We start from the raw sequence: 26,492 nt of genomic DNA on the forward strand, positions 1-26,492 counted from the left end.
TGCCACTCCCCTACAACACTGATCATTTTCCTTTCTAGTCATATTGGCCAATCTGAGAGGTGAGAGGTGGTTCCTCAGAAATGCTTTAATTTTCACTTCTCTAATCAATAATGAGTAAATCATCATTCTACACTGTACTATAGGATTTGTTTTGGAAAAATATTTTATAAACTTTAAAGGCACCATGGAAAAAAGTTATTTTCATGTAGCTCATGAAGTATTGCTATAAAACATAAAGCCAGATTTCATGTGAAAAATCAAGCAGTGTTGCTCTACTGGTCTCTCACCTTCTACTTATCTGTTTAAGTGGTGGACATGTCATTCCACTATGCCTTGCACATCAGCATACCAGCTTTCAGGATGGAGTAGAAAGCCAGCAGAGTGACAATGATTCATACTCAACCCCATCTCCAAACATGACTTATTCCACTTGTCTTTCTTAGAAAGTAATGTGCTGCTGTTGATGGAGGTGAACTCATCCAACCTTTCTGGAGAGAAATTTGGAACTACACCCAAAGGGCAACAAAAATGTGCATACCCTTTGACCCAGCAATACCACTACTGGGTCTATATCCTGAAGAGATGATGACAAAGGGTAAAAACATTACTTGTACAAAAATATTTATAGCAGCCCTGTTTGTGGTGGCAAAGAATTGGAAATCAAGTAAATGTCCTTCAATTGGGGAATGGCTTAGCAAACTGTGGTATCTGTATGTCACAGAACACTATTGTTCTATTAGAAACCAGGAGGGACAGGAATTCAGGGAAGCCTGGAGGGAATTGCATGAATTGATGCTAAGCGAGATAAGCAGAACCAGAAAAACATTGTACACCCTAACAGCAACATGGGGGTGATGTTCAACCTTGATAGACTTGCTCGTTCCATTAGTGCAACAATCAGGGACAATTTTGGGCTGTCTTGCAATGGAGAATAATATCTGTATCCAGAGAAAGAGCTGTGGAGTTTGAACAAAGTTCAAGAACTATTCCCTTTAATTCACCAAAAAACCCATATCTTATTGTCTGATCTTGTTATCTCATATACTTTTTGTTTCTTCCTTAAGGATGTGATTTCTCTCTCATCACACTCAATTTGGATCAATGTACAACATGAAAACAAAGTAAAGACTGACAGATTGCTTTCTGGGGGGGGTAAGTAAAATTGGGGAAAAATTATAAAACTCAAATAAAATCTTTAATTAAAAAATAATAATAATAATAATAATAACAAAAAGAAAGTAATGTGCTGTTGTGTAAAGCATTCTAGACCTTGGTTTCAAGTTTCAGCTCCAACATTTCTTGTTTGACCCTGGAGAGGTGGACATTTTCTCTCTGAGTCTTGATGGTATCTTTCAACAAGATATAGTTTCCTTTTTTTTTATCTCTTTCAAATAGATCTGTTTTTGCTTTGTCTGAAATCATGATTGCTACCCCCTACTTTATTTGCTCAGACTGAAGCATAATAGATTTTGCTCCAGTTCCTTACCTTTACTCTATGTGTGTATCTCTTTGTTTCAAATATGTTTCTTATAAACAACATATTGTAAGATTCTGGTTTTTAAATCTGTGCTGTTATCTGCTTCCATTTTTATGGGTGAGTTCATCCCATTCACATTTAGAGTTATAACTAACTGCATATTTCCTTCCATGCTATTTTCCCTTGTTTTCCCTCCCTCTTTCTTACCCATCATCCTTTCTTCCTTACAAATGTTTTACTTCTGATCACTGCCTTTACCAATATACCTTCCCTTGTATCAGTCTCCATTTCCCCTTCCATTATCCCTATCCCTTTTTACTTCCTTATGGGGTAGGATGGAAATCCACATACAATTGAATATTTCTTATTCCTCTTTGAGTCAGTTTTGATGAGTAAGATTTGTTTTGCTCACAATTTCCCTGTCTCTCCCCCCCCATTATTATAGCTCTTTCATACCTTTTTTATGTGAGATGATATACCCCACTCAATCTCCCCCTCCTTCCAGTACAATTTTCTTTCTCAGACCTTTATTTTGTTTTTTAAGGTATCATCCCATCAAAGTCACCTTATATCCACACTCTCTGTCTACATATACTCCTTCTAATTACTCTTATAATATTGAGTTGCAAATATAATAAAAATTTTATGTTATTGAATTTATTATGTTTTCTCTTTCTTGTCACTTTTTTACCTTGTGTTTCCTCAAGTCTTATTTGTAGGTCAAGTTTTTTTCTTCAGCTCTGGCCTTTTAATTAGAAATGCTTGAAAGTGCTCTATTTTATTAAATGCACATTTTGCCCCCTTGAAAGACTCTATTCAATTTTATTAGTTAGGTGATTCATGGTTGTAATCTTAACTCCTTTGCCTTCTTGTATATCATAAACCAAGCCCTCTGATTCTTTAATTTGGAAATACCAAATCCTGTGTAAACCTGATTACAACTCCTTGATATTTGAATTGTTTCTTTTTATCTGTTTGCAACACTTTCTTCTTGTTCTGTGAGTTTTCATTTGGGAATCTCTTTCAAGTGATCACCACCATTTCTATAGCACAGGGTGGCACAGACTGAAAAAAAAGGTTTCTTATAAATTTATTTCAAATTCCTTGGCAACATTTCCAAAAAGCACAGAAGTATCTATTGACAATGACATTCAAAATAATAACCAGGAAGTAAAAACCTGAGGTCTCAGGGAGAAGGAAGAAGATACCAAGAGGGAAAGTGTAGAAGCAGACCCATGGAAAAAAGCAGAGTGACTAAAAGAGTCAGAAAAATCTTATTTTAACTAAGAAAAAAAGAACTGTAAGTTGGAATAATTTTTCCCTGCTGAATGCTGGGAAATACATACTATCTTTGGCCTTTCCATCTGTCTCTTTAGGACAAACACACTGGATAAATACAGGAGCCAGTGAAACCTTAGGCATTTTCATAATTTGATTTCATTTCTGCAAACCAGCTAATCTATTAGAATGGCTTGGTTAATTTAGAGGCATAATTTTAATCAATTAGATGAAGTGTAAAATAATTGCTCAGCTCCACTTGGGAAATACAGCTTGTCGTCCTTAAGACTTTATTGAAAAGACATTAAGAAGGGATAATATGTATTCCACAGTGGTCACTGGTAAATATGGAGGCCATTTTGTATTGCAAAAGATCTTAGCAGAACAATTCTCTTTGACATAAGCTTTGACATAAGCATTGCCATTAATCATCTGGGAAATCCTAAACTGTATGGTAAGTATCCTTTTTATAATAATAGTAATAATGGTATACAACACATTAAGTTTTGCAAAATGCTTTTCTTATGAAATCTCATTTTATTCTCATGACAATCCATTGAAGTAGATGCTATCGTTATTCTAATTTTAAAAATTAGGAAGCTGAGGCTGAAAGAAATTAAGTGACTTGGTCAGTGTCACACAGCTAGTAAGAATCTGAGCCAAGGGGTGGCTAGGTAGCACAGTGGCTAGAGCATGACCTTAGAGTCTGAGTACCTGAGTTCAAATCCAGCCTCGAACACTTAATAATTACCTAGCTGTGTGGCCTTCGGCAAGCTACTTAACCCCAAATGCCTTGAAAAAAAAAACCTAAAAAAAAAAAAAGAATCTGAGCCAAAATTTGAATTCTAGTCTTCCTAACTGAAAGTTTAACTTTTCCTTGTATCATGTAGCTAGATGATATAATTTTCATGTGAGTGGAAATCAAGGAAATCCTCTCCTCTAGATACTATACCTAAAAATACTATACCTAAAAAAGACATGGAAAAATGCCTACAATATAATCTTAAAAGGAGCAAACCTGTGTTTTAAAGTCTCTATTTTACAATATGTGTTGTCCCATCTTCAAGATATGATAAGGTAGGCTATCAATCAATTTAAAGGCATTGATTAGGGAACTACTATGTGTTAGGCATAGTGCTAATGATAGGCTAATGATAGGCTGTATTAAGATTTGCAAAGTGCTTTATGTATAACCTTCAAAATAACTAAAGGAGGTAGGTGCTATTTGTTATTTTTCTGTTGTGTTTGTCTCTTTATGAGCCTATTTGGTGTTTTCTTCGCAAAGATTTTGGAGAGGTTTACCATTTTCTTCTCTAACTCATTTACAGATGAGGAAACTAAGGCAAATAGTGTTAAAATACTTGCCCAAAGTTATATGTCCATTAAGTGTCTGAGGCTGGATTTGAACTCAGGAAAACTACATCACCTAGATGCTCCAGTGGAGGTATTATTTATCTCTCTTTTTTTTAAGATGAGGAAATCAAAAGTGACAGATTAAATGATTTACCCATGGTCACACAGCTAGTAAGTAATCTGAAGCAAGATTTAAATTTATATCTTCCGAACCCCAAATTCACTACTCTATCCACTTTGACAAAATATACAGCTTATATAAACACAAAGAATGAAGCAATCTTTACTCTTAAGAATCTGACAGTCTTTAACCATTAAAACTCAAAAGTTATAGTGAAGAAGCACTTATTATCTGCAGTGCCTAAAAGATAGCCTTGTATAGTGGAGAGAATCAGTCTTGAAGGGTAGAAGACTTGGGGTCAAGTCCTATCTCTGACAGTACTAATGGAAAAAACCATTAGCATAGCTCTCATCTTTTCAGAACAAATCTCTCTGACTATAAATTGCTGATGAGTTGCTGCTCAGCAAGGGTGGATGGTTTTTTCAATGAAAGTAAATTACAGGTCCAGACTTTTCTCCCCACTGTCCTGCATTGTAAGAGCTATAATACATTAGGATAGGACAAAAAAGAAATACAGAAATGAAAAAAAAATATGGTCTTTGCTTTCAAAGGACAGACATTTTGAGTCAGATTTCTTCGATGGAAGGGACCTCAGAAGCCCAGCACTTTCTGGCATTTTGCAAATGTTCAGTTTTTTTTCAGTCATGCCCACCTCTTTGTGAGTCTATCATTGGGGCTTTTTTGACCATAGATACTACAGTAGCTTTTCCTCATCAGCTCCTTTTACAGATAAGGAAATTGAGTCAAACTGAATTAAGTGACTTGCCCAGAGTCATACAACAAATAAATGTCTGAGGTCAGATTTGAATTCAGGAAGAAGCATATTCCTGATTTCAAGTCTAAGCTCTATTCCACTGGACTCCTTTTGCAAATGAGGAACTATATTAATTTCCACTCTTTTTTAATTCAATGAAAGATCTCTTCAACCATGTGTCTACATTTACCCTTTCTCTTATTCCTCCCATTATTTATACAGAATTCAATAATTGTCCAAAACTTGGTTATCTTGATGATACCACTTGGGATTTAGGAACTTAAAAGATCATCTAATGCAATCATCTTATAGATGAAGAAACCAGGGTTCAAAAAGGAGAAGAGATTTGTCTGAAGTAAGATGTCTGGATTTAGAGAGAATTTAAATCTCACCTCTGCTATTGTGAGAAGGATTTTGAGTGAGTCATTTGATAACCTTGGGTTTGTTAGAAAGGGAAGAGGACTTGATTATCACCATTTCTAGTTCAAAATCTTATATTGTTCATGCCTGCCATTCCAAGGAACACATTGACTTAAGAAATTCAGAAAGTTCAATAAGCAAAGTCTCAAACTCAGGAATCCTTGAACATGGAAGAGTTACTTATGGGCCAACGTCCAAAACTGGGTCAAGTAGAGATCCCCATATCTGCTTCTGCAATATCCTCCTATAGGAAACTTTTCAATTTTGTAGCCTTAGTTGCTACCATCTGTTAAACTGAAAAATTCACTCTCAGGCTCTCTCCTCTCAGTCACAAGAATATTTTTTCCACAGTAATGTGTTTCTACTCCAAATCTCCCTCCCATACCCTTACAGTAATCTAGAAAAAGGTAGAAGGTAAAAATGTGAATAGAAAATCCTAAAGAAAATGAGAGAAACTGAGTAAATCTTATTTTCTAGACCACAGAGAGGAGTAGCTGATTCTCAGTCTGTCAACTGTTTGGGAGGCAGACCCCATCTCTGAAACTTAGGACACCAAAGGGCATGATCACATTCCTTGGGGAGACTTCCTTTAGATTCCTCTAAACAAAGGACCATACTCTGGAATCTTGCCTTATTGGCTGGAATACTCATCACATTGGTCGAAGATTTCCTCAATCACAGTCTGCTTATGCTTATTTGCATATATTTTTAGATTCACGTACACACAGATCTGATGTAAGCTTCTTGAGGGCAAGAATTATCATTGTTTCCTCTCTGTATTCCCAGGGTCTTAGACACAGTAGGTATTTATAACTGCATATTGAAAGAATAACTCTTCTATGATATAATGGAAAAGGCATAAGTGAGAGGACCTCATTCTGCTTGTATCTGTGTAACATTTTCTTGCTCCAGAACTGAGTTTCCTCAACTTTAAAATATAAAGATTAGATGATCTCAAACACTCCTTTCTGCTCTAAATTCTATTTCCTATTATTTGTTCTGGTAGCACTGTATATTGAGGGCTAAACCTAGAGTCAAGAAGACCTGAGTTCAAATCATATCTCAGATACTTATTAACTCTGTGACCTGGGAAAGTCACTTAACCTCTGACTGTTTCAGTTTCCTCATCTATAAAATGGGAATAATAATGTCAGGATTTCTGTGAGGATATGAGATATTTGCAAAACATTATGGAAAGTCCTATATAAATGATGTTTATTACTATTGGTGCAGTACAGTGGATTGAGTGTTAGACTTAGAATTAGAATTCTAACTTAGTGTTAGAATCAGGAAGATCTGAATTCAAATTCAGCCTTAGACAGTTGCTAAGTATGTGGCCTTGGGCAAGTCATGTTACCTCTGTCTGAGTCTCAACTGTAAAATGGAAATAATAACACCTACCTCATAAGGTTGTTGTGAAGATCCAAAGGAGATATTTGTAAAATGCTTAGCATAGTGATAGGTGGTATATAAATTATTATTGTTGTTATTATAATTATTCTTGACCAGGTCTCCACCCTCCTGTACTGGGAACTTGTAGGTGCATATCTAAAGAATAAAATTCTGGGGAGGCTAGGTGGTGCAGTGGATAGAGCACTAGCCCTGGAGTCAGGAGTTCAAATCCAGCCTCATACACTTAATAATTACCTAGCTGTGTGGTCTTGGGCAAGCCATTTAACCCCATTGCCTTGCAGAAACCTAAAAAAATTTTTAAAAATTTAAAAAAAAAAAAGAACAAAATTCTGCCTCTCTTAACTCATTATCTGACTTCAATTCTGAACCTGCTATCAGTTAACTTTGCCTAGTGATTCAGGTCAAGGATACGCCTTCTTGTGCATTCTGAATTACTGGGTAGAAAGACTCCCATAAATGCTTTTGTTCTCAATCTCCTCAGGGGATCTACCCTTAAATCTTCAAGTCAAGATTTACAGGACTCAAGTCACAGAATGATGAGTTTTGCTTCATTTTACTGGCAAAAAATGTGTTATTTTTAATGATGATGCCTTTAAAGTTTCTTTATCAATGCAAATCACCTCACTTTAAGGTTTAAGAGAACTCTGGAGTCATCCATTAATCCTCACAAAAACCTTGCTGAACAGGTAAGATAATAGAAGAGTTTTTAGAAGAAGTGTTTTTTAATGACTATAATTCATTTTGTTCCCCATTGCCTGCCTTCTTTCTTGACAAATGTTGCCTTTTAGAAGACAAATTACCATTGTCCTTACCACAGATATTTTCAGTGTTTGCTTCCTCACTTATCTTGTTTTAGGGTCTAAAATTATAGGGATCATAAGAATTTTAGAGCTGGAAAGGACTTTATAAAGATTATCCAGTCCAATTCCCCTCATTTGCAGATGAGGAAACTAAAACTTAGAGAGGTCAGACTAATAAATCCAAAGAACCTAGGTTTCTAGGAAGCTGGAGATTACCAGAAGAAAGGGTTGCTTAACTCTCTAGTTGACTTAATTATTTTCCCCCTCTGGGATTTAAGTAGTTCAATAAGTTTAGAGTGAGTTTATGGGTTTCTGGGAAGGTAAAATTGATTAGAGAAAACTCTAGCAACTTTACTCTGATGGGGGGAAGGAGCTAGGGAGAGAAGTATAATGTATTCAGGGAGGACTAACTCTTTTCAAGTTTGTTCATCCAACTTCGGTGACAACATTCACTATAAGAAGCTATAGTATTCATAGTATGACCACTACCTAGGCAGACAGATTAAAACAGGACTTAAATCTAATGATGAATTAGGGGATGTCTACCCCAAGCACATGAAAACATCTCCCTCTGGAATGGGTGGATGAGAACAATTTGTGTGGAATAAGTTGAGAACAATTTGTCCATGAAGGCAGCTGAAGCAGGTGCTGTTGAGCTGTTACAGTTTAGTCAGATAAAGAACATGCCAAGATCATCCCCTGCATCCCAGGCCATTACCAATGGTCTCCACCGGTTCCTGATGACTCTGTAAAAGAAAGTGAGCTGACAACTTTGTGTAGCTCTGCATCACTTAAATTCCATTCATGCACAAGTTAAGCTATCATCCCATAATGCTATTCAAAAGGACAAACAGAAAATCTAGAGAAGGTGAAGAACCACAAAAGTGGGGAAGGACAGTTGTTTTGACTGTTCACTGGTTTCCAATGTAAGTCTTTTATTTTGCACTTGCAATCCCATATCCAACATATTGTTAGCCTAAATGCTAACATGGGAATGCTTTTATCATGGAAACCTACACAGAAGGTGTTTCCAGAAGAAACTTTAGATAAAAATGAACTAAGTTAGGGGCAGCTATATGGGCCAGTGGATAGAGCACTAACCCTGGAGTCAACAGGACCCAGGATCAAATTCGACCTCAGACACTTAATAATTACCTAGCTGTGTGACCTCAGATAAGTTACTTAACTCCACTGGCTTGCAAAAAACAAACAAAAAAGAGCTAAATTCTAAAATTTCTCGAGAAAACCCTAGTTTAAAAACATGGTCAAAAAAATTGAGATACAATCTCAAAATTCAAACTAGGGTGAATAAATTCAGAGATTTGATTGTAGATCAAGGGATATACCTTTGATTTCACCATCACTCAGAGTTGTACTACTTCAACAATCACTTTGTTGCCCTTTCAGATAATAATCATCTTTCCATCTTACTCATGTCCTTTTATTTCCTAAACCTAATATTATCCTTATCATGACCAATAAGCCTCCCATAACAATGGCATTCACATGGCACATTAAAACTTGCAAGGTATCTTACAGTTATTTTATCATCTGATTCTTAAAATAACTCTAGAAAGAAGATACTAAGGGTATTATTATCTCCAGTTCATAGATGAGGAAACTGGGGGCAAATAGATTAAAGGACTTGCCCATGCTCAACAGCTAATGAACATCTGAGGTAGGATTAGAATGCAGGTCTTCCTGACTGCAAGTCTAGGACTCTTCCCAGTTTACCATATTGTTTCTCAGTGTTTCTAGTCCATCTTTGCTACACTGCCCTTACTTCATTCCCTTCACAGTCTTGATTCTTTTAATGATTCAGTTGTATAATACCCTGAAACCCTTATCCCATTGTTCTTCTCTCATCCTTGCCCTGCCAATCCTCAATTTTGGGTTTCCAATTCCATCTGCCTTTACCTTCAGCCTATTACAATCCCACTCTAAGTGATAAGAACACTAATGTGTGAGTGCTACAACTGCAGGAATTGGATCCATTTTGAATTAGCATCTATTCTTAACTGGGCCTTTCCTGCTGCATACTAGTATTTTTAATCTCTCCTGATTGACTCTCATTCTCCACAAAGATTTCTCCAAAATTTCTCCTTTCTCCTCAGAACCTCCTATATATTCCTCAGATATTCAAATTTCTCATGTTCCCCAGACATTCAAATTTCTCATGGCTATCACCTTCTTTCTACTCTCTCAACTACCATCTCAGTTCAGACCCTTCTTTTTTCTCAAATAGTTTAATAGTAGCCTCCTAATTTATCTCCCTGCTTTTAACCTCTCTTTCTCAAATTCATTTTCCACAGAATAATCTTCCAAAAGTTAGATCTGACTATGATCATCTCCTCTTTGAAAACTTTTCATGATTCTTCATTGTTCTCAGAATAAAATTAGTCTGCATTTAAGATACTCTAAAATCTAAGATCAATCTAATTTTTCTGGCCTATTTCAAATTATTTTCTTCATACATTTAGCATTCTAGCCAACTAGCCCAATGTTGAAAAGAATGTAATATTCTTAAAATGGACATTCCATTCCCCATCTCCAACATAGGGACACTATAGAACACCCCTATCTTTAAACCATCCTGTCTCTTCACTTCTGACTCACACTCCAATTCTTCCTTCAAGGTTCAACTCATGCTGAACTCCTTTATGAATCTTCCTCAATTCCCCTACTTTTCAGTGCCCTCTTCCTCTTTAACTGAGCTTATATTCAATTATCTATATTCATGTTGTAACCCCCACCATGCTTAAAAACAAGGACTAAGACATTTTTGTCTTTGTATTCTCACTCCAAACACAATACTTTGCACAGTTGCATTGCATTGGAGAGCATTTAGTTCAGCTTCCTCATTCTACTGAAATTGAGCCCAGAGAGGGAGATTAATTTGTCTAAGGTCACATAGCAAATGGGGCAGAACCTAGAAGAGCATTTGTGATTCTAGAGATAAAAATGAGTATTTCTATTTTCATAAATACCTACTATGTACAAAGTTCAGTTTACAGCTGCTGTAAAGCTGTAAATAAAAATAAATGTTGGATATGGTACTGCTCTTAAAAAAACTTGCTATCTCCCAGAGAACTCTAAGGAGCTAAGCAACCTTCTAAAGAATCAGCCAAACTATTTATTTTTTAATCTCCCCCCCCACACCTTAAATCCTTCAGTGTCAGATTCAGTCAACTCTAAATCTCTTCTCCAATCCATGTATTTTGCACAGCACTTTTCTTCCATTACCCTTGCCCTTCCCTCAGGAAGGTACTGGCCTGTTTCCTTCTCTGCCTCCAGCCCCCATAGAAAGTCACCTGGCATGAATGCATTCTGTGAGTCATCTGACACATTCCATTGGATTACCCCCAGTTTTGAGACCAGTAATAAGCATTTGTGTTTGGAGAATTCTTTGCAGTGGAAGTGGCTGATAGGACTTGGCAACAGCACAAGATTTAATTGAAGAAAAGCTTGGGAATTCCAATTCATTGGTGTGGGACCTGAGGCTTTTGTCCTAGGACTGCCATTTATTAGCTAGGTCATCTTAACCAATTTATCTCACTCACTGGGTAAAATGGAGATGTACAATTCAATGCTTCTCAGTTTTCTTATAGATATGACATGCTATTATTCTACTATTATAATTCTACTATTTCCCAGTCAGTTTTAGAGAGGATGGGGTGGGAAAGATTATGTAGAAAAAATTAGTAAACATTTCTGAAATTTATATCCTTCTCAATTCTGCCTCTTAAATCCCTCCTTTTCTTCAAAGCCCATCTCAAGTTTTATTTTCTAGTGAAGCCTCTCCTAATTCTTTCAAGTTTTAGAGAAAAATTGTGTACTGAGAAATTGATACTTTAAGTCAAAATGGATATGTGATTTAGACATAAAAAGTGATACCATAAACAAATTAAGGAACCTTGGAAAATCTTACTGCTAGATCTATGGATAAGGGGAAGAGTTTATGACCAAAAAAAAGATAGAGGATCATGGGAAATATAATGGATTGCTTAAATTAAAAAGGTTAATTCAACATAAACAAAACTAAAGCAGTCAAAATTGAAAGGAAAGCAGAAAACTGGGAACTTGGGGAGAGTGGAATTTTGTAGCAAATTTCTGTGATAATGACCTCATTTCTCAATATATAGGGAACTGAGTCAAATTTATAAAAATAATAGATATTCCCTAATTGATGAATGGTCAAAAGAGATGAACAAGCAAGCAGTTTTTAGAAGAAATCTTCTTTAGAAGAAGAAAATGACCTAAGGTCATATGGAAACTTACACTAAATTAATATCAACTAAAGAAATGTAAATTATAACAACTCTAGGGGCAGCTAGGTGACACAGTGGGGCAGCTAGGTGACAGAGTGGATAGAGCACTGGCCCTGGAGTCAGGAGTATCTGAGTTCAAATTCAGCTTCAGACACGTAATAATTACCTAGCTATGTGAACTTGGGCAAGTCACTTAACCCCATTGCTTTAAAAAAAAGAATTAAAAAAAAAACCCTAAGGCACCAATTCATCTCTCAGATTGGCTGACTTTGCTATAGAGAAATAGGTACATTAATGTATAGTTGGTGGAGTTGTAAACTGCTCCAACCATTCTGTTGCAGCTTGCCTTTCAATTCAGAGATCAGGAATGCTGGTAAGGATAGAAAATGAGATTTATTAAAAGAAGTTACAACACAAAAGAAAGTGATAAGAAAGTTAAGCAGAGATTAAAGAAAAAGGCCAGTGGATTGCTAATTGAACTTGGCAGACCAGGGCTCAACAAGATTCTAGAGAAATCAAGAGTACAAGCCCCTCCCTCAGATCTCCTTGAATTCTCCCTCAGAGTCTCTGGGGCAGGGTGGTGATCTGGGAATGACCCAAGTCCCACATTGGAGATTTTGCCTTTTGGGGAGGGGTCTCTTATGGGTGGTCTTAGATGTGTTTCCAGTCTGACTGCCCTAGCTGCCTGAAGCAAAAGACAGTGCAATACAGATCAGATTGAAGGTCAGTCCCTCTGGCCAGGGCCTAAATTAGATGATTAAGGAAGAAGGAAGATTCCTTTAACAATGCAAACAAAAGATTTACAAAATTTGTCTCCAAGTGATCTCAACACTCCCTATGCCCAAGGTTCTCTACTTCATTTCTGGATAACAATTTGGAACTATGCCCAAAGAGCTATAAAACTACCCATACCCTTTGACCTAGCAAAACAGTCATGTCTATATCCCAAAGAGATAAAAGAAAAAGTACCTATATGAACATATTTACAGTAGCTCTTTTTATGATATCAAAGAATTTTAAACTGAAAGGATATTCATCAATTGGAGAATGGCTAAACAAATTGTGGTATCTGTTTGTGATGAAACCTGGTTGTGCTAAAAGAAATGAGGAGGAAGAGGATGGCTTCAGAAAAACCTTGCAAGACTTATATGAACTGATGCAGAGTAAAGTGAGCAAAAACAGGAGATCATAACACACAGTAATAGTAATATTGTAATGATGATAAACTATGAATGACTTAGATCAATACAACAATCCAACACAATTCCAAAGGACTCATGATGAAAAATGCTGCCACCTCAGAGAAAGAATGAATGAACTCTAAGTGCCATTGAAATAAATTTTTTTCCTATTTTTTTTCTTTTGACTACATGGCTAAAGTGAAACTAGGTTCTGCATGATTTCACATGTTTAATTGAAAAAATATATTTTAACCTCATCAGAACTTAAAGTGGTTTGGAGGATTGTTCACTAAGCTTTTTAAATTTTACTTTTACTCTGCTTTGCCCTAAAAGGGGGGGAGTGTGAAGACTGAAATCATAAATCAGTCAGTCAGCTAATTAGCTGTTAAATGTCCACTACAAGATGAGTATACAAAGAAAGCAAAAGCAAAACAAAACAGAAACTTGTTTCAAGTTGCTCATAGTCTATGGGAGAAATAATATGCAAACAATTACGTATAAATAAGATATAGTTGGAATAAATTTGGGATAGTTTCAAAGAGAAGATACTAAGATTAACAGGACTAGGAAAGGTTTTTTGTTGAAGTTGAGATGTTAATTGAGACTTAAAGGAAGCAGGGAAATACAAAGAGGGAGAGAGTTCTAAGTAGTGCCAGATAGCAGAAAGCCTAGAGTAGAGAAATCAAACTATCTTATTGGAGGAACACAAAGAAGCCAGTGTCACTAGATCGCCAAGAACATGTGGAAGAGTTGGGTGTACAAAAACAGGAAAGGGGACATCTAGGTGGCACAATAGATAGAGCACTGGCCCTGGAGTCAGGAGTACCTGAGTTCAAATCTGACCTCAGACACTTAATAATTACCTAGTTGTGTGGCCTTGGGCAAGCCACTTAACCCCATTTGCCTTGCAAAATCCTTTAAAAATTCAGGAAAGATTGGAGGGGTCATGTTTTAAAGGGTTTTAAAAGAAAAATAGGATTTTCTATTTGATTCTGGAGTGTGATATGGGAAGATTAGTTTGACAGAAAAGTGAAAGATGAATGAGTGAGTAGAGATTTGAAGCAGGGAGATCAATCAGCAAGCTATTGCAATAATTTAAGTGCAAACTGATGAGGGCCTATAGTAGAATGCAGTTTCTAGGGAGAGAAGGAAACCTATGTGAGAGAAATGATGAAAGTAGAAATAACAGTAAAAGTGTTTGGATATGTGGGGGTAAAGTCAGAGAGGGTGAGGAATCTCAGAATGATGCTACAATCTACAGGAATAGATAAGTTAGAAAGAGGAGAGGGCATAATGATCTCAATTTTCAACATTTTGATTTTAAGATGTCTTCTTTAAAATGTCTTATTTGATTTTAAGATGTCTTCTATTGCTCCAGTTTGAGATTTTTAAATAGGCAATTGGAGATGTAAGACTGGAAGTAGGGAAAGACTTGTTTGGAGTACCATACAAAATGACATTATCTCACTTATGAGGCAGCTAGGTGGTGAAATGGATGGATTGTCTTACCTGAAATCAGGAAGATGCGAGTTCAAAATGTGACCTTAGACACTTTCTAGTTGTTTGATTTAAGTAAGTTACTTAACTACTGTCTGACTTAGTTTCCTGAACTGTAAAATGGGGATACTAAAAGTATCAAGATTGTTGTGAGGATAAAATGAAATAATATCTATTATGCACTTTGTAACTCTTAAGGTACTCCATAAGTGATAGTTATTATCATTATTATTAGACTTCAGTGCTTGTACTTCAGGTAAAACATATCCTCCTATTGATGGTCATCCTTTCTATGAGCTCTCAGGGGACTCCTTTGGCTGCACAGGCCTCTTTTATGTTGTTCTTTTCTGATGTTAGACAGCAGAATGTGGACCTGTCCAGCCAGAGGCTGGCAATTTAAATTCACAAGATTACCTCAGGTCCACATTCTGCTATCTGCCTGAGATCAGGAAAGAACAACATAAAAGAGGTCTATGTAGCCAAAACAAAACTCATCCATACTCCTTGAAATAGCCTCCATAGACTAATCTATATCTGCTATACTTATACAAGAATATATCATATCTACCAATTGTTAGCTCCTTGAGGGGAGATACTGTTTCTCTTTTGCTTTTGTATCTCACCACCTAGTATAGTGTCTGATATATAGTCTATACTTTATAAATGTCTTTTAATTGATTAGAAGTCTCTGAATAGAAAGTGGGCCCTTATAGTAAATTATGGGCAGAACACTATACTAGGAAAGTTACAAAATTTAAATATGATGGACTCCCTGCCCTCATCATATTGAATGATCACATTTATGCAGTATTCAAAAATTGGTGTTTAATGAAAAACTACTTGTTGATTGATAACATTATTAATAAATCTGCAGATATATTTAATGAAACAATATATTACTCTATATTAAAATCATCTATATACATATCATGAAAAGGTATATCATGTCAAAAAGGAACAGACTAAAGGAAAGGAATATTCTTTTTGTGGGAAAACAGAAGACAAGAAGGAGGTAGAATGCAACCTCCTAATCGAGACTGAGAATGCAGCTATTGTTTGAGAAAAAGCCAGTTCTAATTTTAAAAACTGATTGCATTCAAAATAATTATTCTATTAAAATTATATAAAGTACATTCAGAACTTGAAAATTCATAAAAGAAGGAAAGGAAATGTCCTGATTATATTATTGATGTTGACAAATTTGATAAAATTTTAGGGAAAGCAAATAAATAGCCAGGAAGGGGTGATGATGAAGAACCTCTGTTTCCTTTGAGGAACAGAATGAATTTAGACTGACTGAAGAGGATAAAGGGGTAGCTTCCTACCTCTGAGTTGCTGAGTTCATAGGTTAAATATAGGTCTTTCTGGTGCCAAATCCTGTATGCTTTATACTGTACAACACTGCCTCAAAGTGTACAGGCACAACACAGATTTGAAATAGTAGGTATTTTAGTGTACTGCAAACTCAACATGAATCAACATGTTGGTTTGGCAAGTAAAAGCACTAAGGTGGCCTTTGTCTGTATTGAGAGAAATCAGTGGCCAGAACAAGTGGCTCTATTAAGACCATGTCACATATGACCATCATGTTTTAGAAAAAAGCAATGAAAGCAGGGCTGGAATTCAAAAAAGTCTTGTCAAGAGAAGGATTAATTGAAGGGACTGTGTATGATTAATCTAGAGTAGAGAAAGTTTGCTTGGGACAATGTGAAGGTGAGTGCTTTGCCCAAGGATACAAAATCAATAAATGTCAGAGAGATGTCTTGAACTCTGGATTCCAAGACTCTTTCTATACACATGCATGAATGAAAAAAGAAAGGTTCAAAGAAACCAAAGGTCTCACACAGACTCACTAAAAATAAATATCAAAACTAATATTCAAATATACATCTTTCCTGACACCAAGTCTAGTGGCCTTTCCCCTATGAAACACTTCCTATCCCTGGAGAACCATCTGGTGATAGATAGATAAAGGATCCATTTATCATATGTTTTAGTGAGATGTATGGGCCTGGATGACTCCCAAGGTCTCCTCTGCAATCTTATAGTTCTGTGAATCATCAAGGTTTAAGATTTATTTCAATTTTATAAGGATTTCTTGATGGGGGAAGTCCTGGGAAATGGAAAAGAATGCTAGATTTGGAAATCAGAGGGGTATAGGTTTAGAGTTGGAATGAACCTTAGAAATCATCAAATCCAATCCCTTTGTTTTACAAATGAGGAAACTGAGACACAGAGAGGTTAAGCTAAGACACAAACCTTGAGTAAGTCATGTCAGCTCTTTGGACTAGATGACCTCTGAGATCCTTTCCAGCTCTTAGTTACAATCCCATTGTATACCTACTATGTGCCCGTCACGATGCTAAAGATATGAGTTAGTCATTGCCTTCAAAGAGTTTATACTCTATTGGAGGAAAATAATATGTATAAAAAAGTTAAATTAGATAAATAACTTTTATATATACATAAATATAAAGTACATATATTTCTTATATAACACACATATTTTATATAAATATTATATAACTCAAAATATTTATATGACATAATTTATATAATAGATAAAAATTTCTTTGAGGATATGGAATACACTATCAGGGGAAGTATTTCCATAGTATCATTGATATATGATGATTATTAGAAGGATCTTATGCTGAAAAGCTTTATCCCAATAGAACCAAGACCATTTGGCATCTTTACTCAGGCCTTGTAAGGATAGCTAAGCCAAGTGGAGGAAATTTAGCTATTAGACCAAACCCATTCAGTTCCTATTCCCTGATTGCTCTCCAAACTCCAACCTAGCCCATCTGTTCAGTCACCTTATGTCTCCCTACCTGTCCATTTAGAACATGATTAATAACTTCCATCTGCTGGTCCAATGAACCTAATTTGGCATGTAAAAGGAAACTGAGATCCAGAGCAGTAAAAATGACTTACCTGAGGTCACATGTTGAATTGATGGCAGAACTGGGACTAGAACATCATGCTTTTTCTGCCTCTCTTTTCTCTCATCCTCATCCTCCATCCATTCAAAAGGCTGAAGATGATAAAGAAACTGTTGTAGGGAGATAAACACATTATCAGAGTCTTTCAAATATATAAATATGCATATATATAAATATACATATATATGCATGTATATATATTTCCCTTTCCTATTAAAAAGTACTATTCTTATTTTATTATATTTTTACCCTTCTCTAACTCCCTCAGAAACTCATTGAAATTCTCCATTGATTAGCTCTCTTTTCCAGTGAGCCTGCAGCAAACAGCTAATTGTGCTGATTTGGTTCCAAGAATATTCTCTTTGAATAGGCCTTCCCCAGCACAATTAGACAGGTTCATCTTGGCCTTATCACTGAGGTTTTTAAAAATAAAATCAACAGGAAAGTCAGTAGCCAGAAGGCCTTCCGAAGTTTCCTAAGAGCTAAAAGCTTCTTTGTTACTCGGAACAAAGGAGAACCGTAATTATCTGCTTTACTGATGAGCAAACAACCTCACAGCTCTAGTCTTTTGTGAGAGCAGCCCCCTGGCCCTTCCACTTGAAGAAGCCATCCCTCAGCTGCTTGGTGTGTAACTATAAACATCCATCAGCTAGCTCCCTGCCTTCAAAATCCAGGCCGAGCTTTCTTCTTACAAAACCACAAAGAAATAGGCTCCAAATCAGATGCGTTCATGTGTCTTTGCCCCTTATTACCTTTTCTCCACTCTGATCCAATAAACCTTTATTAAATGCCAGTTTATGTGCTAGATACCATACCATAATAAAAAAAAATAGCATCTTCCCTCAAGGAGTTTACATTCTACTGAGAAAAGGAAGTAGAATTGTGGATAGAGAAGAGGACTGAAATTAGAAAGACCTGGGCTCAATTCCAGCTTCAAATACTTACTAATTGGGTGACCCTGGGCAAGCCACTTAACCTTGCTTTCCTTAGTTTCTTCATCTAAAAAATGAAATGGAGAAGGAAATGGCAAATGACTCCAGCATCTTTACCAACCCCCCCAACTGAGGACTACAGGAGTAATCAATTAACAATCAATCACCTCCTATATGCCAGGGATTATGCTAGGCCCTAGGAGCTGTTAATGAAAAATATAATTAACAGATGCTTGAGATACCAAAGGAAATTATTCGTCACCTCAATGAGGGTCCAATGGGGTTGTAGTGTCTTCCTTAAAGTGAATAATGAACTGTTATGGGCTCAAACTCAACACTAAGACTAAAACTAAACTCATAGGCCTGGGCTCCTCTTCTGGGACATTCACACAGAGTGGAAGATTGATCCCTTAAGACTAAAATACTCAATGATCAGGTTGGACAGGATTAGTCACAACTCAGAAGGAACAGACCAAAGCCCCCTCTGCTGGTTCTGCCTTCAAGTCCAAGTTTCTGTCCTCTGCATTATTCTGGCTTCCCCTCAGTCCAGTCAGATGGTAAGACTTAAGAGACTGGGCCCCTAATTCAGACTGTAATTAGTTCTCTGTGAAATGTTTTTTTTTTGGTGATGTGTCATGAAATGACTAAATAACCAAAATTTGAAATGAGAGAGCATATTATCAACTAAGGGGATCAGTAAAGGCTTCTTGTAGGAGGTGGCATGAGATGAGACTTGTAAAAGGATTCTAGAAGAAGAGGTGACAGGAGCATTTGTTCAATGTTTCCAAGGATGGAGGTCGTCTGTTCCAAATTAAGAAGATCAGAGTTGAGATTTCCAATTAGGGTAACTATAAGTAGGGCAATTTGGCTGGAATGTAAAATGCAGGAAGAAGAGTAATAGGAATTAGATCTATAACGGTCTTAAGACTTGAGCCAGATGAGAAAGGGTTTTAGATGCAGAGCAGAGAAGTTTCTATTTATCCCAGAGGCCAAAGGGATTCAACTTCACAGAGTTGAAAGAGACCTGAGAGCTCCATGTATCTCCCACCTCATTGCATAGTCTGAAGACAGAAAAGTTAAGGATGGGAATTGAATTCATCTTCCTGACTCTATTCACTTTGCCAAGATGATTCTCCTTATTATCACTTTTTTATAGCACATTCATGTATGCCATTGTTTTTGACTATCCTCATAATATTGTGGGAGAGTGCTAGGTTAGAGTCAGAGACCTGGGTTCAAATTCTACACCTGCCACTGCATGACTTTATTTTTTTTTTTGCAAGGCAAACGGGGTTCAGTGGCTTGCCCAAGGCCACACAGCTAGGTAATGATTAAATGTCTGAGATCAAATCTGAACCCAGGTACTCCTGACTCCAGGGCCAGTGCTTTATCCACTACGCCACCTAGCTGCCCCATGCATGACTTTATTTTTCTGGGACTCACTCTCATCTGCAAAAGGAAAGAATAAGATTAATTATTCCTAAGGGATCTTCTAGACTCAAATCCCACAAATGTAATTTTTCTCAAAGGGAACTAAATATATTGTTATCTTCATATCAATTCTTGAGATAAACAGGGCATTTATTTTCAGTTGCTCAGTAATTTTCAGACTCTCTGTGACCCTATTTGGGGTTTTCTTATCAAAAATATTGAAATGGTTTGCCATTTCCCTCTTTAGCTCATTTTATAGATGAAGAAACTGAGATTAATAAGGTCAAGTGACTTGCCCAGGGTCACACAACTAGTAAGTGTCTGAGGTGGAATTTCAACTCATAAATATGAGTCTTTCTAACTCCAGGCCTAGCTATTCTATTTACCTACTTGCTCTAGGACAATTATTGTTCTCCCTATTTTACATATCTGTAGCATAAAGGAAGCATTGTTTGTGGATCCAATGAAATACTATTTTTCAAAAACATAGAAAGAGCTATTCTACAGAAATGATTATTCCCTTCCTTAATCCAATCAACTCATTTTGTAGATGAACAAAATTTCTTGGCAGCTGTACCACAGTTGGTTACTGGCATAAATGAAACTTAAATCCAACTCTTCTGACACCCACATCCTGGCCTTTCCACTAGTAAAGAAACTTGGAGACAGAAGAGGCTTTAGGGATCATAGAGCCAACTTCCTTGTCTCAGAGAAGAGGAAACCAAAACTCACCAAGAAAAAAGGACACACCAAAAAAAACCATTTCACAGAGAACTAATTACAGTCTGAATTAGGGGCCCAGTCTCTTAAGTCTTACCATCTGACTGGACTGAGGGGAAGCCAGAATAATGCAGAGGACAGAAACTTGGACTTGAAGGCAGAACCAGCAGAGGGGGCTTTGGTCTGTTCCTTCTGAGCTGTGTCACTAATCCTGTCCAACCTGATCATTGAGTATTTTAGTCTTAAGAGATCAATCTTCCACTCTGTGTGAATGTCCCAGAAGAGGAGCCCAGGCCTATGAGTTTAGTTTTAGTCTTAGTGTTGAGTTTGAGCCCATAACAGTTCATTATTCACTTTATTCACTACAATCTCATTGGACCCTCACTGAGGTGATGAATAATTTCCTTTGGTATCTCAAGCATCTGTTAATTATATTTTTCATTAACAGTTCCTAGGGCCTAGCATAATCCCTGGCATATAGGAAGTGACTGATTATTAATTGATTACTCCAGTAGTCCTCAGTTTCCTCATTTATAAAATGAGCAGATAGAACAAAAGAAGTTTGACTTTTGACTATCCCCATAACATTGTGGGAGAGAGCTAGGTTAGAGTCAGAGATCTGAGTTCAAATTCTACACCTGCCTATAGCACCTACTTTATTTAGCATACTGTGCTAGTTATTTTCACATATAGTGTCATTTGCTTCTCACAGAAACCCTTTCATATAGTTGCCATTAGTATGCCTACTTTTACAGGTATAAAAATAATGATAAACCAAGGTAAGTGACTTTCCTGGAGTCACTCAGCTAGTAAGTACTAAAGTTGGATTTGAGCTCACATCTTCCTGACTCTAGGCCAAGCGCTCTCTACATTGTGCCACCAGCTGCCTCTATATCCTTAGAGATCTTCAAAATCCCTAAGGTCTCTTACAGCTCTATTACTTAGTGCCCTGGGCCCAGAAGAAAAAGATGCCTCATCCCTCATTGCTTTATTTTCCCCAATCACTGCCAATCCATTCATTCATCAGTGTATTAGACATGAAGCACAGTAAGCTAGCATTTTACCATTAGATATCACATGCTTGTGCTTGCCTTGCATTGGGAGTACATTGTGGTGCCTTACTGATACAAGCATACTGATGAGTAGCTCAAAGTTGGAAGGTCTAAGAGAAAGGTCATATTGATAATCCATTGTCTCAATTTGTTGTTCTGTCACCTAATGGTACCTACTGGTTCTTGCTTGGAACTGATCGTGCACCATGATGCTTTGTTGATACAGAAAGAAGTAAAATCAATTTAAGGCCAAGAGACTCCTGCAGCAGCCAGACCATCTCCAATAGTACTGTTTCCTATCAATCAGGCCATGGGGTAAAGGCAAGTGAGAAGGATGCCTTGCACAGCATACCCCTCACTATAATAAACATAATTGTTCAACTCATGCCACCAATCACTTGACTGGTTGGTATGGTTCTCTTTGATACCAAAGGACTAGTAGCAGTCTAGTGTCCAAGTCTAGTGTCCACATGTAGACCTAGAAGAAAAATTGCTAACTCATTGTTCTGACATTGAAAGGGATGTGGTGATAAGACACAAAGGTCTCTAATAACCTAAATTACCACTTGGATATTCATACAAAAATCTATATTAATGGTATGGCTCCACAATTAATTAATCAATAAATATGCCTCTATCAAGCAGTCAATATTTATTAAGAATCTATACAACATGCTCTGAACTATTCCAGATAGTAAGAGGGATATTGAAAGGGGGGGAGGGAATGGTCCTCTGCTTGGAATTCAGAACCTCTAGAATCAGTTGCCACCCTTCCCTTCCAAAGTTATCTCACACTCCTTTCCATGAAGCTTAGATGGTAAAAATGAAAAAAAAATGAACTGTTCTCGCTGACTTAACCCCCCTATCTTGTCCTACCTCCTATTCCCTGAAACTTTAGTTTCCTCACATTTAAAAGAAAGAGGCATTAACATTCTAGGAAACAATTTAGGATTTTGAGAGAAAGATCAATAAAATGTTCAATCAGAACATGGCTCCTCTCTTCATCATCTACTCAAATGTTCCTACTCTTTGATTCTGAGATCCTAATTTTATGACTTTTCCCCCAATCAATCAATCAGCACAAATCTATTAAGTATCCATTACATGCCAGATGTTGATGCTAAGTAGGCAATGGTAAAATAAAGATCAAAAGGAAAGAAGTAGATCAAAGAGAAAGAAAAGTTCCCTGCACACCAAAATATATATAGGAATGCTGTTCCTGCTAGCAAAAAACTGAAACAAGTGCCCATCAGTTGACAGTGATTGAATAAACTTTGGTTTGTTATAAATAGAATATTATTGCACCAAAAGAAATGACAAATATGTGGATTGTTGCTGTTGTTTAATCATTTCAGTCATGTTTCTGACTCTTTGTGATTCCATTTAGGGGTTTTCTAGGCAAAGATTCTGGAGTAGTTTGTCATTTCCTTCCCCAGTTCATTTTTCAGATAAGAAAACTAAGGCAAATAGAGTTAAGAGACTTGCCCACATTCACATAAGTAAATATCTAAAATCATATTTGAACTTAGAGCTTCCTCACTCTGGAGCAGTTGGTGGTACAGTGAATGGAATTACAGACACTCCTCTCCCTGACTCCAAATCCAGTGTCTTATCTCCTACACCATCTATGTTGCATGGAAAGACTTGTCTGAACTGATATAGTTTAAAATAAATTAAGCCAAAATAACATAACACAATTATTATAATAATGATGTATGAAAAGACCACTAAAAGACCACTGAATCAGTGTACTAACCAATCTTAGTTTAGGGTAACAGATAACAAAGCATAACTTTGGTTTCTCTAAAAAAGGCAAGGGAACATGGAAATAAAGTACTGCATCCACTGGACATGGAAAGTCCTGTATCCATTGGTTTCAATAAACTGTTTAATATGTGGGAAGTTTCAATATGGGATAGGAGAATTATCCAAAAATAAACCTTTTCTTAATGTTAAAAAATAAAATAAACTGAGGGAATTAGATGAGAGGATCTCTAAGATCTGTTCCAACTCTAAAGCCTCTGTTCTTAAATTTATATACCATATTCCAGGCTTATAGATTTTGCAGCCTTTAACCTCACCCATTGAGCTGTAGAGCATTAACATCTGGTATCTCCTGACCTTTGAAAGGAAATTGGCAGGAAAGAAACTATTTGAATTCCAAATACTTCTTGACTAAATGAGGAATGTCATATCCAATCCTAAATTCCAATATTTTGGACTGGGTACAGTTCATAGTGTACAGAAAATACTTCTTCTAAATCCTGTCTGTTTTCTTTTCAGTTTTAGTTTTTTCACAGACATTTTAAAAATATTTCTAAACCTAGGCAGATGGATTAAGGTCAATATCCTCTCATTGGAAGCATCTCTGTATTAGTCTATAACGTTACTCTGAAACTAATCACTTTCCTGAAGCTATCTCAGCATTGAGTCCTTATAATGGACATCAGGGCTAATGCAAAACTTTTCATACATGATATCATTCAATGTTCACAACAACCCTATAGGGTAGGTTATGCAAGAATTATTTTCCCCATTTCCAGCTCAGAAAACTGAGGCTCAAAGAGATAAGCTGACTTTATTATACCTGCATAACTGGCAGAGCCAATACTTTCACCTTCATTTTACAGATTAGGAAACTTTGACCCAAGCTTGAGAAATAGGTAGAACAAGTCAGGGCGCATTTTTGCCAAGGAAGAAAATAAGAGATAACTTTGGTGAGGCAACAGGGCATCAGATTATAAAAGGTCTTGAATTCCAGGCTGAAAAATTAAACCAAATTGTTTTCCTTTGCTACATCTTTTTCAGTACTTGTCACACTGCTGGACACATAGTAGGTAAACTTTTTAACAAATTAATTGGGAAAGTGACCTGAGGATGCCATATATTAGGTCCAAATGTCCAATTAGTGTTGAATCTAAAAATGAGTCATAGACCACTTTGGCAGATGAATGAAGCTATGGAACTCTTTTCAGAATGTTTTAAATGCATAAAATAGAATATTTAGAATTACAAAGGAGAACAATTATACTGGAATAGTTTTCAAATTTTTTTTCAAAAACAAGGTCTTTCAATCTACATTCAGGGGGAAAAAACTATGGAGTATGAATACAGACCAAAGCTTACTATGTTCACTTTTTTAAAATTTCTTTTACTTTTTTTCTTTCTTATGTTTTTCCCCCTTAGTTCTAAATCTTCTTTCACAAAATGACTAATATGAAAAAAATTTAAATGAATAATATAGAAATATGTAAACACAATTGTACATGTACAACCTGTATCAGATTACTCGCTGCCATAGAAAGGGGGGAGGACAGGGAAGGTGGTAAAAAAAATATGGAACTCAAAAACCTGCAAAAGGACAAATGTTGAAAACTATCTTTGAATGTAATTGGAAAAAAATTAAAAATAAATTTAAAAAAAGCTTTCAGAATCCAGATTAAAAATCCATGTTCTAAAGGATCCTTAGAGTTTCTTCCTAGCAACAAATCTATGGAGCCTAGGGTCCAGATCTGTTCTCTCAATGCAATCTTCAGGAGAGCAGGCAATGCAGTCACCCTTGGTAAAAAGATATTAGATTCTTCCCAATAGTTAAGTGTGTTCAGGTGTTGTTTCTATGCCCCAAACAGATAATCAATTGTGCCAGGTCCTAGAACAGAGGTCCATATTTGATATCTTTTCTGAGTTTGTAGTCTCTGACAGATTTAGGATTCCTGTATGAGTCCAGTTTTATCTTTATGCTCTTATTTCAATTCACATGAATGTCTACATTAAAATTAGAACAAGTTCATAGTGTTTGTGATTTCCTGCAAGATCTCATTGTTTAATTTAAATATTCTTCATCAATGACATATAAGTTTATGAATTGTTAAAATTATCCTACAGAAATGTGGTTCATTTGTATTTATTGGCAGGGTGAATGCTAAACTCAAGTAAGAGAGGCACTAAATCCTACTTTTGCTAGGAGGAAGAAAGTCATGTTGTCCTAACTGAGCTAGCCTAGAAATTGTGGAAGACTCACTAGGGATTCTTCCTTTCCTATCACTCCCCAGACTTATTTAAAATAAAAAAAAAAAGAAAGAGAAAGAAAAAAGAAAAGAAATGTCTTGACTTTTAGCTCTGGAGTAAAAAGCTAAGTTGATTATTATTATTTGACATAAATTAGCATAATGATTTCAGATGCCCTATTACTCCAGACACCAAAAATGAAATTAGTGAGTGCAAGTTACAGCAATTGTATTCTCAGCAATCCCTGGATGACAACCTCAGAATAAAGAGTGTCTGGAAACTAGTTAACTAAGGGTACTGGGAGGGCAGAAGGGACTCTGACAACCAAAGACTCAGGTCATCTCTCTACTGGGATCTGATGAAACAGTGTGTCACTATGTGGTCTATTTGGAGGGATGCTTTGCTCTTCTGCTCCAAGGTATCAGTTTCAAGAGAATGGTCACAATCTCTGATGTTGCCCCATTAACTTCTCCAATATTTAAGGATCTGAAGACCTTGGTAAAAGTACAAATATGTTCTCATAGAGTGTAGTGGATAGAAAGCCAACCTGGGAATCAGGAAGACCTCTGACACATTGTGGCTATGTGACTCTAGGTAAATATCTAACCTTTCACTGCCTTGGGAAGTTCTTGAACACTACAGATTTCAGAGAAAACTGTTGATCTGCACTGATAGTATTTCCTCAATGGAAATTTTCTACACACACACACACACACACACACACAGAGAAAAACCCTAATATAAACTCAGTCTGAAAAATATTAACTAGGAGGAGGAAATTGTGAAGATATTTGCCCAGATTTGTGTTAGCTGGTAGTGGTGGTGGTGGTGGAGGCTGCTGA

Source organism: Macrotis lagotis, chromosome 1 (genome assembly GCF_037893015.1).
Source record: "Macrotis lagotis isolate mMagLag1 chromosome 1, bilby.v1.9.chrom.fasta, whole genome shotgun sequence".
In the NCBI taxonomy this organism is placed as follows: Eukaryota; Metazoa; Chordata; class Mammalia; order Peramelemorphia; family Peramelidae; genus Macrotis; species Macrotis lagotis.